The sequence below is a fragment of the Balaenoptera musculus genome, chromosome 16, assembly GCF_009873245.2.
Source record: "Balaenoptera musculus isolate JJ_BM4_2016_0621 chromosome 16, mBalMus1.pri.v3, whole genome shotgun sequence".
Classification (NCBI taxonomy): Eukaryota; Metazoa; Chordata; class Mammalia; order Artiodactyla; family Balaenopteridae; genus Balaenoptera; species Balaenoptera musculus.
Window position 1 is genome coordinate 27,086,354 of NC_045800.1, and position 14,296 is coordinate 27,100,649.

Sequence of the window (14,296 nt, forward strand, 5' to 3'; positions counted from 1 at the left end):
GATGTTTCAGAATGAGACTCTTGAGTCCTGTTTTTAAAAGCACAAAATGAGACATGTATTCACACAATCTTCCTTCCTTCCCACCCTACTCCCAAGTTGGAGGGCCTGGGTATTCATGAGGTGAGAGTCCAGATATAGGCTCCAAGCCAATTAAAAAAAAAAACACCTATGCTCTGCGCTCCCTTTTTTTGCCACTGAGCCTCTTGCTGGCAGGGCCAGCCAGCCAGCTGTTGTGTGATCGTGTGTTTAGTGTTCCTAAAAGCTGTTCCGCTCGCCAAATGAGGCACCAAGCAAGCCTTTTGCCTAACAGACAGCTTCTCAGTATTCCCACCAGTGGCTCTTTCCTCAGCCAGATGGATAGGACTCAATTAGTCTATCAGTTATTCCCCTTGACATATTTGTTCTCTTTTGTGAGGCCAGCTGTGAGAATCCATCCTCTTATTTAAACCGCTTTGATAAATGGCTTTCATTTTCTTTTTTCCTCTTCTGCCTATGGAGCAGTCCTAAGTCCTGTATAGGACTTTGATGCCACTGCTCTCTGTGAGGTGCTTCAAGATCCTACCTTTTTCTTGTTGGACCAGTTCAGATCAGTTTTATTATATCATTTTTATGCAAAAGAATTCAACATCTTGAATTTTGTATAGTGAAAGAAAGGGTGACTTTCTTACCACAGTGAGTTCTGGTTAGTCTAAAAGCTTTAAAAAAAAAAAAGGAAGACACATTTCCCCAGTCAGCCACGTGCAGTATTCATCCCCCAGCAGCTTGGGAAGGTCAGGCAGAAATCTTCCTACAGCAGTAGCAGCCACAGACCAATAATAAAAATCCATTCTGGCGCATGAGGCAATCTGGAAAAGGATGATTAGCAAGCACGTGTCCTCACCCTTCTCCAACTTCTTTCAAAGTTAAATGAAGTGATGAAAGTGACTCTCAGTAAGAGTCCACAAGCCAGAGATGAGGCGACTTTTATAGAGTGGGAGAGTACACAGCCCTATTTGAGAATGAGGAAGGGATAGCGCTCTCAAAGATTTATTTTCTTAGTCAGTAAGTAATTGCATGCCTGCTGTATACAAAGTGTGGTCCTGGGTAGTAGGGATCAGTGGTGAATAATCTAAGTGTAGTCCTTGCTCTCATGGAGTTTTTGTATATTCATTACCTCTCTTAACAACTCTTTTCACTTGGGTAGCGGGGGGAGGGTGATAACTATTCTGGGACCCTTTTCAAAACTGCCCTCAAAATAGTTGTTGCTTCTCTTCCCTAAATGACTCTGAAGGGCAATAAATGACAGCATGAGGGTGCACTTGGTTTTATTCTCAGCATATCAGATTAAAAGTATTTTGACTCCTTGTTAGTCTCCAACATGTGTTGGAGCACTTCTCTCCCCTCAGTTATGAACATTAATGCTAATGTCACTAATGTTAACTGTATTCACAGCTTCTCAAAGAACTGGCTTTGGGATGCAATAGAGCCTGGTGGTCCAGTGGTTAAGACTCCGCGCTTCCAATTCAGGGGGCTTGGGTTCAATCCCTGGTGGGAGAACTAAGATCCCACATGCCACTTGGCCAGGAAAAAAAAAAAAGAAAGAAAGAAAAAGAAAAATAGGGCCTGCAGTTGTTAGCAGCAAACTAAGTAGAAAGAAAAAATCAGGAACTTAATCCCCAAGTAGATTCTAAAGTACTCCTAAAGTAAATCTAAAGACCATGGATAGGCGTTAACTGGGATTTATAGCACTTAGTAAGATAGCAGACAAGAGAGGGCTCTTTGCTAGATCTGCCTGCCTAGGCTGCCATTTTCTTCTGGCAAGAGGTTTAGTTCTGGCAACCCCCAGACACATTCTAGTGTGTGTTTGAGGCATTTCAAGATGATGTTTGTAAATTCATTATTGCTTAATAAACAAAGCCCAATCTCGCACACTGGAGTTTCTTTTCAGATGTCCAGAAGATAGATGACATTTTTTTATTACTTCTCATTGGCTTCATGGAGGGCAAAGCTTTTTAATCAGTTAATACCCTCAGTGTGACTGAATGGTCATTCATTTTCTAGTGTAATAAACTGCGTGCATTTTTATATTGTATACACAGGTGTCATATTTGTCTGGAGTTGATTGTGAAGCTTGCTCATTTTGACTCCTTTTGTGTGTTTGTGGTAAAATCTGCATAAAATTTACCATTTGAATAATTTTTAAGTGTACAGTTCAACGGCATTAAGTGCATTCACATTGTTGTGCAACCATCACTACTATCCATCTCCAGAACTTTTTCATCATTCCATGCTGAAACCCTAAACCCAGTAAACAATGACTCCTCATTTCCTGTACCCCCAGCCCCTGGTAACCACTATTCTACTATTTGTCTCTATGTATCTGACTATTCTAGGGGTCTCACAGAAAGTGGAATCATACAATATTTGTCCTTTTGTATATGGTTTATTTCTCTTAGCAAAATGTCTTCAAGGTTTGTCCATGTTGTAGCATGTATCAGAATTTCATTCCTTTCAAAGGTGAATAATATTCCATTGTATGTGTATAGCACATTTTGTTTATCCTTCTAACCATCGATGGACATTTGGGTTGTTTCCACCTTTTGGCTATTGTGAAGAATGCTGCTATGAATGTTGGTGTTTTGAGTCCCTGCTTTCAGTTCTTTTGTGTATATACCCAGAGGTGGGACTGCTGGATCAAATGGTAGTTAATTCTATGTTTAATTTTTTGAGAAGCCATCATAGTGTTTCCCACAGTGGCTGCACCATTTTACATTCCAATTTTTCCACATCCTTGTCAACACTGGTTGATTTTTTTTATAATAGCTATCCTAATGGAGGTGAAGTAGTATCTCATTATAGTTCTGATTTTTATTTCCCTTATCATTATTAATGTTGAGCATCTTTTTATGTGTTTATTGGCCATTCATTTATCTTCTCTGGAGAAATGTCTCTTCAAGCCCCTTGCCCATTTTTTAATTGGGTTGTTTGGATTTTTGTTGTTGAGTTTTAGGAATTCTTTATATATTCTAGATATTTATCCTTCATCAGACATGTGATTTGCAAATATTTTCTCCCATTCTGTGGGTTGCCTTTTTACTATGTTGACAGTGTCCCTTGATGCACAAGTTTTCAATTTTGATGAAGTCCTGTTTGTCTGTTCTTTGGTTGCCTGTACTTCTGGTGTCATCATTGCTAAATCCAATGTCATGAAACTTTTCCCCTATGTTTTCTTCTAAGAGTTGTATAGTTTTAGCTCTTACATTTAGGTCTTTGACCTATTTTGGATTAATTTTTGTATATGGTGTTTGGTAAGGGCGCTTTGACCGCTTTTTGTATTTCACATATCTTTAGAATAAAGTTTATGGAGAAGGTACAACTTGCTTTTCCAAGAACTGTGAAACTACTCCCAGTTTATTCCCTACTGGGTTTGCTTGTCTTTAGTACATCTTATAAAAATTGTCCTTCAGGCCCCTTGCCCACCCTCAGCTGAGATTTAGCTCCTTTCTCTTCTCAGTACAGCTTGTTGATAAGCGTCTGTCCCTAGCTGGTAGAATCATTTGTTATGCCCCTATCCCTACCAGTGACACGCACCCTGATTTTTATTATCTCACGAGGATAGCTGAGTCACACAACCTGTGGCTTTTTCATAGATAAATCCCAGCGACCTTTTGTTTCTACTAAATAAATGTGGAAGGAAGGTATTTAAGAGAAACTCTAGACCTGAGGCTAAATCTTGGGTTTGGATGCTTTGAGGATATACTGTCTTGATGATGCAATGCTCCCTGCAAATAAGTATGTTAAAATAGAAGAGCTCTTCAGGGGGTTCTCCTCCCTATCCTGTCCTACCCTAAACTCTTATATACTCCCTGTCCTTTATTCCTGCTTTTCAAATTAGGAAAAAGACTTTTTTATTACTGGCTACATCCTACTAGAATTGGGTCTACACTCAAGAGATCTGTCATGAAATTTTTTGGAATACTAGCTCACAGGTTTTTAACCCAAAGTCCAAGAATAGGCTTTAGAAAATTACTGCACACTCTGAAATTGTGTAAAATTATGCATATGTCCTTTTTTTTTTTCTTGAAGAGGGTCCATCTTTCTTGAAAGTCTCAGTCAGCCTTTGACCCCTTCAACACACAATTTTTTTTTAAAGAGTCACTGGCTTAGGTGCCTTGAATAGTACCTCATACTTCCTTGCCCCCAAAGCCATCAGACCTTTGAAAATGCCCATTGAAGATCTTAAGCACCTTTTAGACTATTCACTATTTGTTTTGGTTTGCAAATGCTATGACATTGATTTATATCAGCTCTAACTTCCTTATAGGCAAAAGAGGGATTCATAGCAGAACTTTACAGAAGATTCTCTAGAGCCCTGAATATCTAGAGTACATAGTGACAATTTAGGATTCAAGTCGAAACCTTCCCTGAGCACCTGATTCCTTAAGCTTTCAGTCACACTCATGACCAATTTTGTGCCTTTGAAATATCCCATTGGAAAACAAGTAAATGGCCCACTTTTACTTTCTTCAGCCTTCATTCAACTATCAGTATTTTAGCATTTAGTGCTTTGTGCTTTAGATTGAGCCAGGCATTTGAGGGATACAGAGGTATGATAAAGGGCCTTTGTTCTCAAAGGATGGAGTAAGTGCAGAAGATGGCTTAAGGCAATTTATTATCGATAGCCGGCCAGTACTAGCAATAGGATCTGTGGGTTCCTGTTGGAGAAAGATCTCTGCAGGTTGTGGTGGTCAGGAAAGGCCATGTGGAAGAGAGAAGAAGTGAGTTGGGCCTTGAAAGAGGAAGGATAGGAACTGGATAAATGGAGAGGCACAGATTGTAAAATGTACTCAAAGCCAGGACCTGAAAAGGACAGAAAGAGTTGAGAAAAGTCCCAGAGTTTCTATGCCTTGTCCTTGGGTCCCAGGGCACCCAGGGGCTGGATGCCTTAGAAATATGATTCAGTCATTTAAGTTGTTAGCACATCTTCCATAAACCCTAGTGCACTGACTCTCATCCCTGTCTTAATTGTACTGCCTTTGATTCAGTTCACAAGCATTCATCTCAAAGGCCTAGTATGAACCAGCCTCAGTGCTACTAGGCATATGATTAGACCTACTGAGCAAACCTATCTCTCTCTTTTTTTCTTCCTGGTAAAAAACACATAACAAAATTTGTCATCTTAACCATTCTTAAGTGTACACTACAGTAGTGTTAATATATACATTGTTGTGCAATTTATCATGGGTTCGAGCCCTGGACTGGGAAGATGCCACATGCCACGGAGCAAGTAAGCCCATGCACCAGAACTACTGAGCCTATGTTCTAGAGTTCGTGAGCCACAACTACTGAGCCCACGTGCCACAAGTACTGAAGCCTGCACGCCTAGAGCCTGTGCTACTCAACAAGAGAAGCCACCGCAATGAGAAGCCCACGCACCGCAACAAAGAGTAGCCCCCACTCACTGCAACTAGAGAAAGCCTGTGTGCAGCAACGAAGACCCAACGCAGCCAAAAATAAATAAATTAATTAATTAATTAAAAAAAAAAAAACAAAGACTGAAACTCTGTGTATTGAACAACTCCTCTTTCCCTGCCCTCCACCTTGCCCCTGGCAACTACCATTCTACTTTCTGTTTCTAAGCGTGAGCAAACCTATCTTGAAGCTGGTATTCCTTTAAACCAAGTGGCCCAGGGGCTTGCTAAAAATTTTTCATACAAATTTAGGAATTTTCCGGGAAGATCACAAAGGTGGTCTGCTGGCACCCCCATGTGTCACAGGACTGTAGGACAATGTCACCAGATGCCTCCCATTATTTCTTCAAGTCTCCACTCTCACTAAGGCTTTGGATTTTGGATTCAGAGGAGGCCCTGTATAATGTCGTATGTTATAAGAGGTATCTTTGAAAGTATTATGGTGAAACAGAGAATCATTCATTTGTAGGAATAGGTTAAAGTCAATTAGGGAAACAAAAAATGCTTCACATCTGATTGAGTGAAAGTTGCATTGGAAGCTGAGCATTTATTTTCATCTATTAGTCATCTTTCTAACCCTTTTTGCTTTTCTCCTGATCCTAAGATAATAGCCACTATAAATAACTGCTGGGTGTTTAAAGATCCTAACGAAACCTAACTTTATTTTCCCGGAGAACAGTGAGATACTGCTAATAAGAGGAGAGCCCTAGTTTGTGGGGCAAACATTGTTAGGGTGTCTGGGTGGCACCCGTTACTTGTGAACATCTAGGAGGAAGCACAGAAAGATCTTGGGGAGATATCCTAAAAGCTTCAAGGCTTATGAGGAAAATGGAGCCTGGTACTTCAACTTCAGAGTTCTTGGCCCTTGGGGTACTAGTAAGTGTTTAACACCTGGTAGAGGGGTGAGTGGTTGGAGGGGGCTGATTTGTAGTGCTGAGGGTGAACGCTCCCACCATGGCTACCAATGTGAAGCCAAGTGGCTCTCACAGGGCTTGAAAATTTAACAGTCATCTCTCACAGGCCAAGCATGTGTAAGTCAGCTCCAGCATACCACTGGTTGTTGAGGAAGTCAGCTCCAGCATACCACTGGTTGTTGAGGAAGACTGGGAGAAGGGGGCTGTAAAGCTGTGAGGCGGGGCTTTCTGAGCAGGAGGTGAGTGTGGGTCACTTTCCCCATGGAGCCACCTATATTGCCTCACAGGGCAATCGAGTCCTCTGAGCAGCCCATTCTGAGAGCCCCTGTGATGTTTTCTCATCTTAAAACAGGGCCTTGGCAGAGACATATGCTGGTGAGCTGAGATTTAAGACTCTCACGATAGCCATAACTCAGTTTCCCGTACTTGGCATTGTGTTTTTGTACAACAGCCTGTAGTTTTGCACTGCCTCTCTATAACCGTGAGTGATGGTTGCTGTGGGAACTCTTAGTACGAGCATGTGACACAAGCATTGGCTGTCTGACCCTTCCTCTCTTGGTGTCTTTGTTTAGATTCTGACATTTCAATTGACCTATTTGGCAGGAAAAGGTTTGATATGAGTTAATTTGTTCATTGGATTCACCAAAGCCGAAAGACACAAAGTCAGAGGCAGAGGGATTTTCCTACAAGCTGCTAAACCTTGGAAATCAACTTTATGTTACATAGGGCATCTTGAGAAGGTCCACTTAAGAAGGTCAGCTGATTATGTGCTGCTAGGATGTCCACTCTCTTAGTTGGACCAAGAGGTAAGCTGCACTACCAGAGACAGGGGAGCAAGCTGGATTTTAGCTCCTCTGAATAGGGAAGAAAGTATCTTGGATTTAAAAAAGGACACAAATAGATAAAAGGAAAGGAACAACTAGGAGTTTTTGAGCTAGGCACTTTTACTTAGGTTATGTAATTAATTCTTTAATCAGTTGTTTGAGGTAGGTACAGTTATCCTCATTTAAAGATGACGATGCTAAAGAGACTAAGTAATTTGTTCCAGATCACACAGCTGTTAGTGGTAAAGCCATAGTGTGAACGTAGGTCAGTCTGACACCAAAGTCTGAGCTTTTCATTGGCCGAAGCACTTGAGACAACTGGAGTTTGTCAAGTATCCTGAAGGAAGAGGCAAGTCAGGATAGGAAGGTGCAGGGAGAAGCAGAGAGAATGGGGATAACAGGGCTCATTCCTAAGGGGTGGGGAAAGGTCCTGGTTTGGGAATGGCCCATTCAGTTAAGGAAAGAAAGTACTGAACAGGGACCTGGAGAGTTTGCCTGCCAGTTAGGCAGAAATGCCTAAGTAGAGGCTCCTGGCACAGTATGATAACTTTATAAATGAGGGAAAAGTCTCTTTATTCCATACAAGCATGTCAGAAAAGTCACTATGAGAAATAAAGCTTTTCCACACACCAAAGGAAGATGACAAATTTTAAAAAAGTTCTTATGTACTTATTTCTTTTAAAGATAATATATTTATGTGGGTCAAAACCAAAAAAGTAGCACACTGAATTTTAATTATCTTCAAAAGTGGTAGTTCCATTTTGTTTAAAAAAATAAAGGGAAAATGAAGATTCAAAATTAATGTCCCACAGCCAAGCTAGATGAATGCAGAGGTCACTGGTGAAGAGCTCAGCTTATTATTCATGTCTGCCACTGTCAGCATTTTCTTCAATTAACTATGAATTTTGAAATGCCCATCACATAAACTTTCTGGTCTTCCTCAGTCAGGCTTCATTGTCGGTGAAGCTTCATTGGCAGTGCATGGGAGGAGTAGCTTTGGAGCTCGTAGGAACTCCAGTAGTTGTCAGCTTTTCAAGAGGTTACAGGAGACAGCAGCCCTTGCTTTCTTGGTTTAAGCTAAGAAGGACCCTTTATCCCAGTTACTAGATGTACAGGTAGGACTTCACTCTTCAGTTTGTTTATTTATTTATTTGGCTGTGTTGGGTCCTAGTTGCGGCATGCGGGATCTTTCCTTGCAGTGCGTGGGCTTCTCTCTAGTTGTGGCGTGCGGGTTTTCTCTCTCAAGTTGAGGCACATGGGCTCAGTAGTTGTGGCATGCAGGCTTAGTTGCCCTGTCGCATATGCGATCTTAGTTCCCTGACTAGGGATTGAACCCACGCCCCCTGCATTGGAAGGTGGATTCTTTACCACTGAACCACCAGGGAAGTCCCTTCAGTTTGTTTTTTAGCCACCTCCTTCCTTCCAAATAGATCTTCATGTACTTCTGTTTTATTTCCATTGCAACCTCTTTCCAAGGAGGTAGCTCAAAACTCTATAAGGTGTGCTTGGAAGAGTATGGTTTGCCACTGTGATAGTAACATTGGAGGCCAGAAGTGTCACTATGCAAACTATTATCTCTGTTATAAGCTGTGTTAATTGGAAATGTTTTTGCTAAGTACCATAACAGCACTTTGACCTTTCACAGTGACCCTGCTCAAAAAGAAGTTACAGTCTTAGAAATGACCCAGCCAGCTAGAAGGGAAACTGTGGATAGCCCACAAATGGGATTTCTGTTAAAGAATTTTGTCTGTTAAGGAGGGATAGATAAGTGAGGCCTGGCAGGGAGGCAGAGACCCCATATCAGATTGTCGGAGAGACGGTGTTTTCTGTTTCCCTCCCTGAGATGTGATATATTTCCAAGAAAAGAAAGCTCAAGTAGGGAGGACAGAGATCTGCCTCTTGGTTTCAGCTGGGTGGAGTGTCCAGCCTGCAATAAGCCATAGAGAGGGAGAAGGCCTGATGCGATATTTGGTAAACATGTGTATCATGTTCCCCCACCGCTGTTATCTTGGCTGCCTCTTGGTGTGATTGCATGCCTTGCTTGTGCAGGGTAAGGACCTGGGCTTGTTGGATCTGTAATTAGTGCAAAGAAAAGCTTCACAAGCTTCACCCCTGGAAACAAGGGGTTTCTAGGACTTCAACCAAATCAAGTCGGGGAGGTGGGGCAACTACCCAGGGAAATTAAAGAAAGTCATTGTCGCCACTCCTTTAACCAACTGATGGCCTTTCACGAATCACCCACTGTGAGGCTCATTATCTGGTCCACCTTTCTGAAAGGCAGAGCCAGCCTGTCAGATCAATAAATTTCAGGGCAATCAAGAGCCCTTTGGTAGCAGGCTTGAAAGACATGGATGGACTGGAGAACTGGCCAACTTAAATTGGTTCTGAAGGGACTTCCCTGGTGGCGCAGTCATTAAGAATCCGCCTGCCAATGCAGGAGACACGGGTTTGAGTGCTGGTCCAGGAAGATCCCACATGCTGTGGAGCAACTAAGCCTGTGCGCTACAACTACTGAGCCTGCGCTCTAGAGCCCACGAACCACGACTCCTGAGCCCATGTGCCACAACTACTGAAGCCCGCACGCCTAGAGCCCGTGCTCCACAACAAGAGAAGCCACCGCAATTAGAAGCCCGTGCACTGCAACGAAGAGTAGCCCCTGCTCGCCGCAACTAGAGAAAGCCTGCACGCAGCAATGAAGACCCAACGCAGCCTAATTAATTAATTAGTTAATTTTAAAAATTGGTTCTGAAATTGAGTTTGGTCCTGAAGTATATAGACGAAAATAGAAAGGGGAAAAAAATCTTCTGCATATTATATACAAGTTGGCTGTATAGAGGAAACAGTTATCTTTTAAAAGGCATCATCTTTTTTAGCATAAGAGATTTGTGTCCACCTTTTGGATCCTTGTTTCCAAACAATTATACTGGATGATTGTGCCCTGGAGAGATATTCACGTTATCTTGGATAGAAAGTCACTGTAAGCCCCTAGTGGAGGGGAAGGATGCTCACTCAGATGAGGCCTGTGAGTTTGTTATCAGGTTACTATTTGTTCTAGCTCCTGTACTGTTGGCTTGTTTTCTTTTTTCCAGCCACTTTGAGCTAAAGTGTTCTGAAAAAGAATCAATTCTTGCCTCCCAAGGAAGTTCTCAGAACCTGCTTTTGTCTAAGAATTCTCTGCTTCTGGGTGTCCTTGGTTCGTTCAGCAAGACAAGGAATAGGTGCCCCAGCTTCACATCCCCCAGATTATTTCTTTTCTGTGCAGAAGGACAGAGGTTTCTGCTCTGTGCCAAGCCAGGGGATATAAAAATGCAAAAATCATACATGCCCTTGAGGACTTCACAGTATAAGAATCAGGATCACTAATTTCTTGCTTAGACCTTTGCTTCTGTGCCCTCCTGTAGACCTCACTTAGCTGGTGTATTTGGCCTGCTTGTAGCAGCATCCCCCAGCCTTTTATAAACCTAAGAAGGTTTAGGTTTGTAGGTACCCTAGTGAAAAAATGCCTCATTATAAATCTGTAAATGGTTGGCTGATAACCCTAATTTGGAGTGAGTTTCCACAAGGAGAGCCATGATCGTCTCATATCTTTCACCCTTGCCTCAGTTTCATAAAAAAGGCAAAAGTGGAACTTTCATTAGATGTCCTTGGTAAAGGTAGGACTCTGTAAGTTCCTGAGCTTGGCAAATGATTGAGTTTGTCAAAAGATCCAGCTACAGTACACCCACTTAGAAAAACCTCATGTGGCTACTGCCCAGCTGAAAATGATTTCAAACACTGTTGATTGCTACCTGGAGTCCCTTTAATTTGTCAGGGAGGATTGCCAGGGATGGAGAGGTAGGGAGGAGTAGCACAATGAGGGGAATCTTTGGCCTTGTGGAAATACTAGGAACTCCTGGCTTACAGATACTGATATTTCAGTCTGAATCATTCTTGCCCCAACCAAAAATGGAATGGTAAGACCAAAAAAGACATAAGTTTACTGCCATGGCCCTACTTTTTTTTTTTTGGCCTAGTCATGATTTACTGGACTTAACTTTTTACTTAACTTTATTGAGATGTAATTAACATATAATAAAACATATTTGTGTAATCATCAGCATCACAAGATATAGGACATTTTACTTCCATCACTCATAAAAGTTCTCCTTTACAGTTAGTCTTATCTGCAGATCTGAGCCCTAGGCAACCACTGATGTAATTTCTATCACTATAGATTTGTATTTTCTTTTTAAAATTTATTTATTATTTATTTTGGCTGCACTGGGTCTTAGTTGCAGCACGTGGGATCTTCATTGCAACATGCAGACTTCTTAGTTGCAGCATGGGGGCTTCTTAGTTGTGGCATGCATGCAGGATCTAGTTCCTCGACCAGGGATCGAACCCGGGTGCCTTGCACTGGGAGCGCGGAGTCCTACCCAGTGGACCACCAGGGAAGTCCCTAGATTTGTCTTCTATAGAATTTCACGTAAACTCTGTTGTGTCTGAGATTCATCCATATTGTGACACTTCTAGCTGTTTACCGAAGAGAAATGAAAATATATGTCCACCCAAAGACTTGTATACAAATAATATTCATAATAGCATTATTCATGATAACCGAAAACTAGAAACAACTAAAGCAACCAGCAACTGAATGGGTAAACAAAATGTGATACATCCATACAATGGAATATTATTCAGCCATAAAAAGGAATGAAGTACTGATACCTGCTACAACATGGATGATTCTTGAAAACATATGCAAAATGAAGGAAGCCAGTCACAAAAGACCACATGTTGTGTGATTCCATTTATTTAAAATGTCCAGAATAAGCAAATCTATAGAGACAGAAAATAGATTGGTGGTTACCTAAAGCTGGGGTTGGGGAGTAAGCTGGGAAATGACTGCTAATGGTTATGAAGTTGATGAAAATGTTCTAAACTTAGATCATGGTGATCATTGCCCCCGCTATATGAATATACTAAAACCATTGAATTGTACACTTAAAATGATTGAATTTTATGGTATGTAAATTATCTCTCAATAAAGATGTTTTTAAAAAGGAAGAAAAAAGAAACTGCTAAACTGTTTTCAAAAGTGGTTGTACCATTTTTAATTCCCACCAACAATGACTAAGAGTTCTAGCTACTCCATATCTTTGTCACACTTGGAATTGTGAGTGTTTTTAATTTTAGCCATTCTAGTGGGTAGGCAGTGCTGTAGTAATACTGCATGCATAGTTTTTAAAATTACTGTTAATTTATTTTGCATGATGTTGAGCAGCTGATCATTTGCCTGTTTTTAAAATTTGATTATTATAATACTTATGAGTTTTTGTATTGATATATTCTGGATGCAAGTCATTTGTCATATATATGTATTGCAAATATTTTCTCCTAGTCAGTTGCTTGTATTTGCAAGTTATTAATGGTGTTTTCAAAGTCCAGACATTTTAATGAAGACCAACTTTAATACCATAAAGGTGAATTTATTAATTTTTTAACACTTTTTGCTATTGTGTTTTATTTAGTAAATCTTTGCTTACTCCTAGTTGTGAAATTTTTCACCTGTATTTTCTTCCGTAAGTTTTATAGTTCTGTCTTTTACATTTAGTTCTATGCTCCATGTCAAGTTAATTTTTTGTAAAATGTTTGGTAATGGTAAATGTTCATCCATTTCCTGCCCACCCCCCCACCCCCTGCAGTATCCTGTTGTTCCATTGTCATTTGTTGAAAAGACTATTCCTTCCCCTATTGAAATACCTTGGCACATTTGTAAAAAATCAATTCACCATACATATGTGGGTCTATTTCTGAAGTATTAGTTCTGTTCCATTGGTCTAATATATGTCTAAATTTATGCCCTACACTGTCTTATTATAGGTCTGTAGTAAATCTTGAAATCAGGTAATATAAGTCCTCTGATTTTGCTCTTTTTAAAAGTTGTTTTGAATATTTGAGGTCTTTTGCATTTCTATACGAAGTGTAAAATTAGATTGTCCATTTCTACACAAAAAAAAGGCTGCTAAGATTTTTTTTTTAAATAGTTATTATTTATTTATTTTTGGCTGCGTTGGGTCTTAGTTGCAGCACGCGGGATCTTTTGTTTCAGCATGTGGGCTTCTTCATTGCGGTGTGCGGGCTTCTCTCTAGTTGTGGCGTGAGGGTTTTCTCTTCTCTAGTTGTGGCGCACAGGCTCCAGGGCGTGTGAGCTCTGTAGTTTGCAGCACGTGGGCTCTCTAGTTGAGGCTCGCGAGCTCAGTAGTTGTGGCACGCGGGCTTAGTTGCCCCATGGCATGTGGGATCTTAGTTCCCTGACCAGGGATGGAACCCGCATCCCTTGCATTGGAAGGTGGATTCTTTACCATTGGACCATCAGGGAAGTCCCAAGCCTGCTAGGATTTTGATTGGAATTGAATTAATGCTATAGATCAACTTGTGGGAGAATTGACACTTTAACAATATTATATTCAAATCCGTGATCATAATATACCTATTTATTTAGATCTTTAAAATTTTCTCACCAGTATTTTGTAGTTTTTAGCATATTGTTTTGCACCTATTTTGTTCAATCTATCCATAAATATTTCATTTTTTATGTTATCTAAATGGTATTTTTTATTCTTTTCCATTATGGTTTATTACAGGATACTGAATATAGTTTCCCGTGCTATACAACAGGATCTTGTTGTTTATCCATTCTATATATAATAGTTTGCATCTGCTAATCCCAAACTCCCAATCCAGCCGTCCGCCCCCAGCAACCACAAGTCTGTTCTCTATGTCTTTGAGTCTGTTTCTGTGTTGTAGATAAGTTCATTTGTGTCATATTTTAGATTCCACATATAAGTGATATCATATGGTATTTGTCTTTTTCTTTCTAATTTACTTCGCTTAGTATGATAATCTCTAGGTCCATCCATGTAGCTGCAAATGGCATTATTTCATTCTTTTTGATGGCTGGATAATATTCCATTATATATATGTACCACATCTTCTTTATCTACTCATCTGTCAGTGGACATTTAGGTTGTTTCCATGTCTTGGCTACTGTAAATAGTGCTGCTGTGAACATTGGGATGCATGTATCTTTTCAAGTTATAGTTTTGTCCAGCTATATGCCCAGGAG

The 14,296-nt window shown here is 40.6% G+C and overlaps 1 protein-coding gene across 7 annotated transcripts in view; it reads left to right on the forward strand.

Annotated features, from left to right (window-relative positions):
- ARMH3 (armadillo like helical domain containing 3) overlaps nt 1-14,296 on the forward strand; it is a 185,685-nt gene that overhangs the window by 153,388 nt on the left and 18,001 nt on the right. The gene's annotated exons all lie outside the window — the stretch shown is intronic.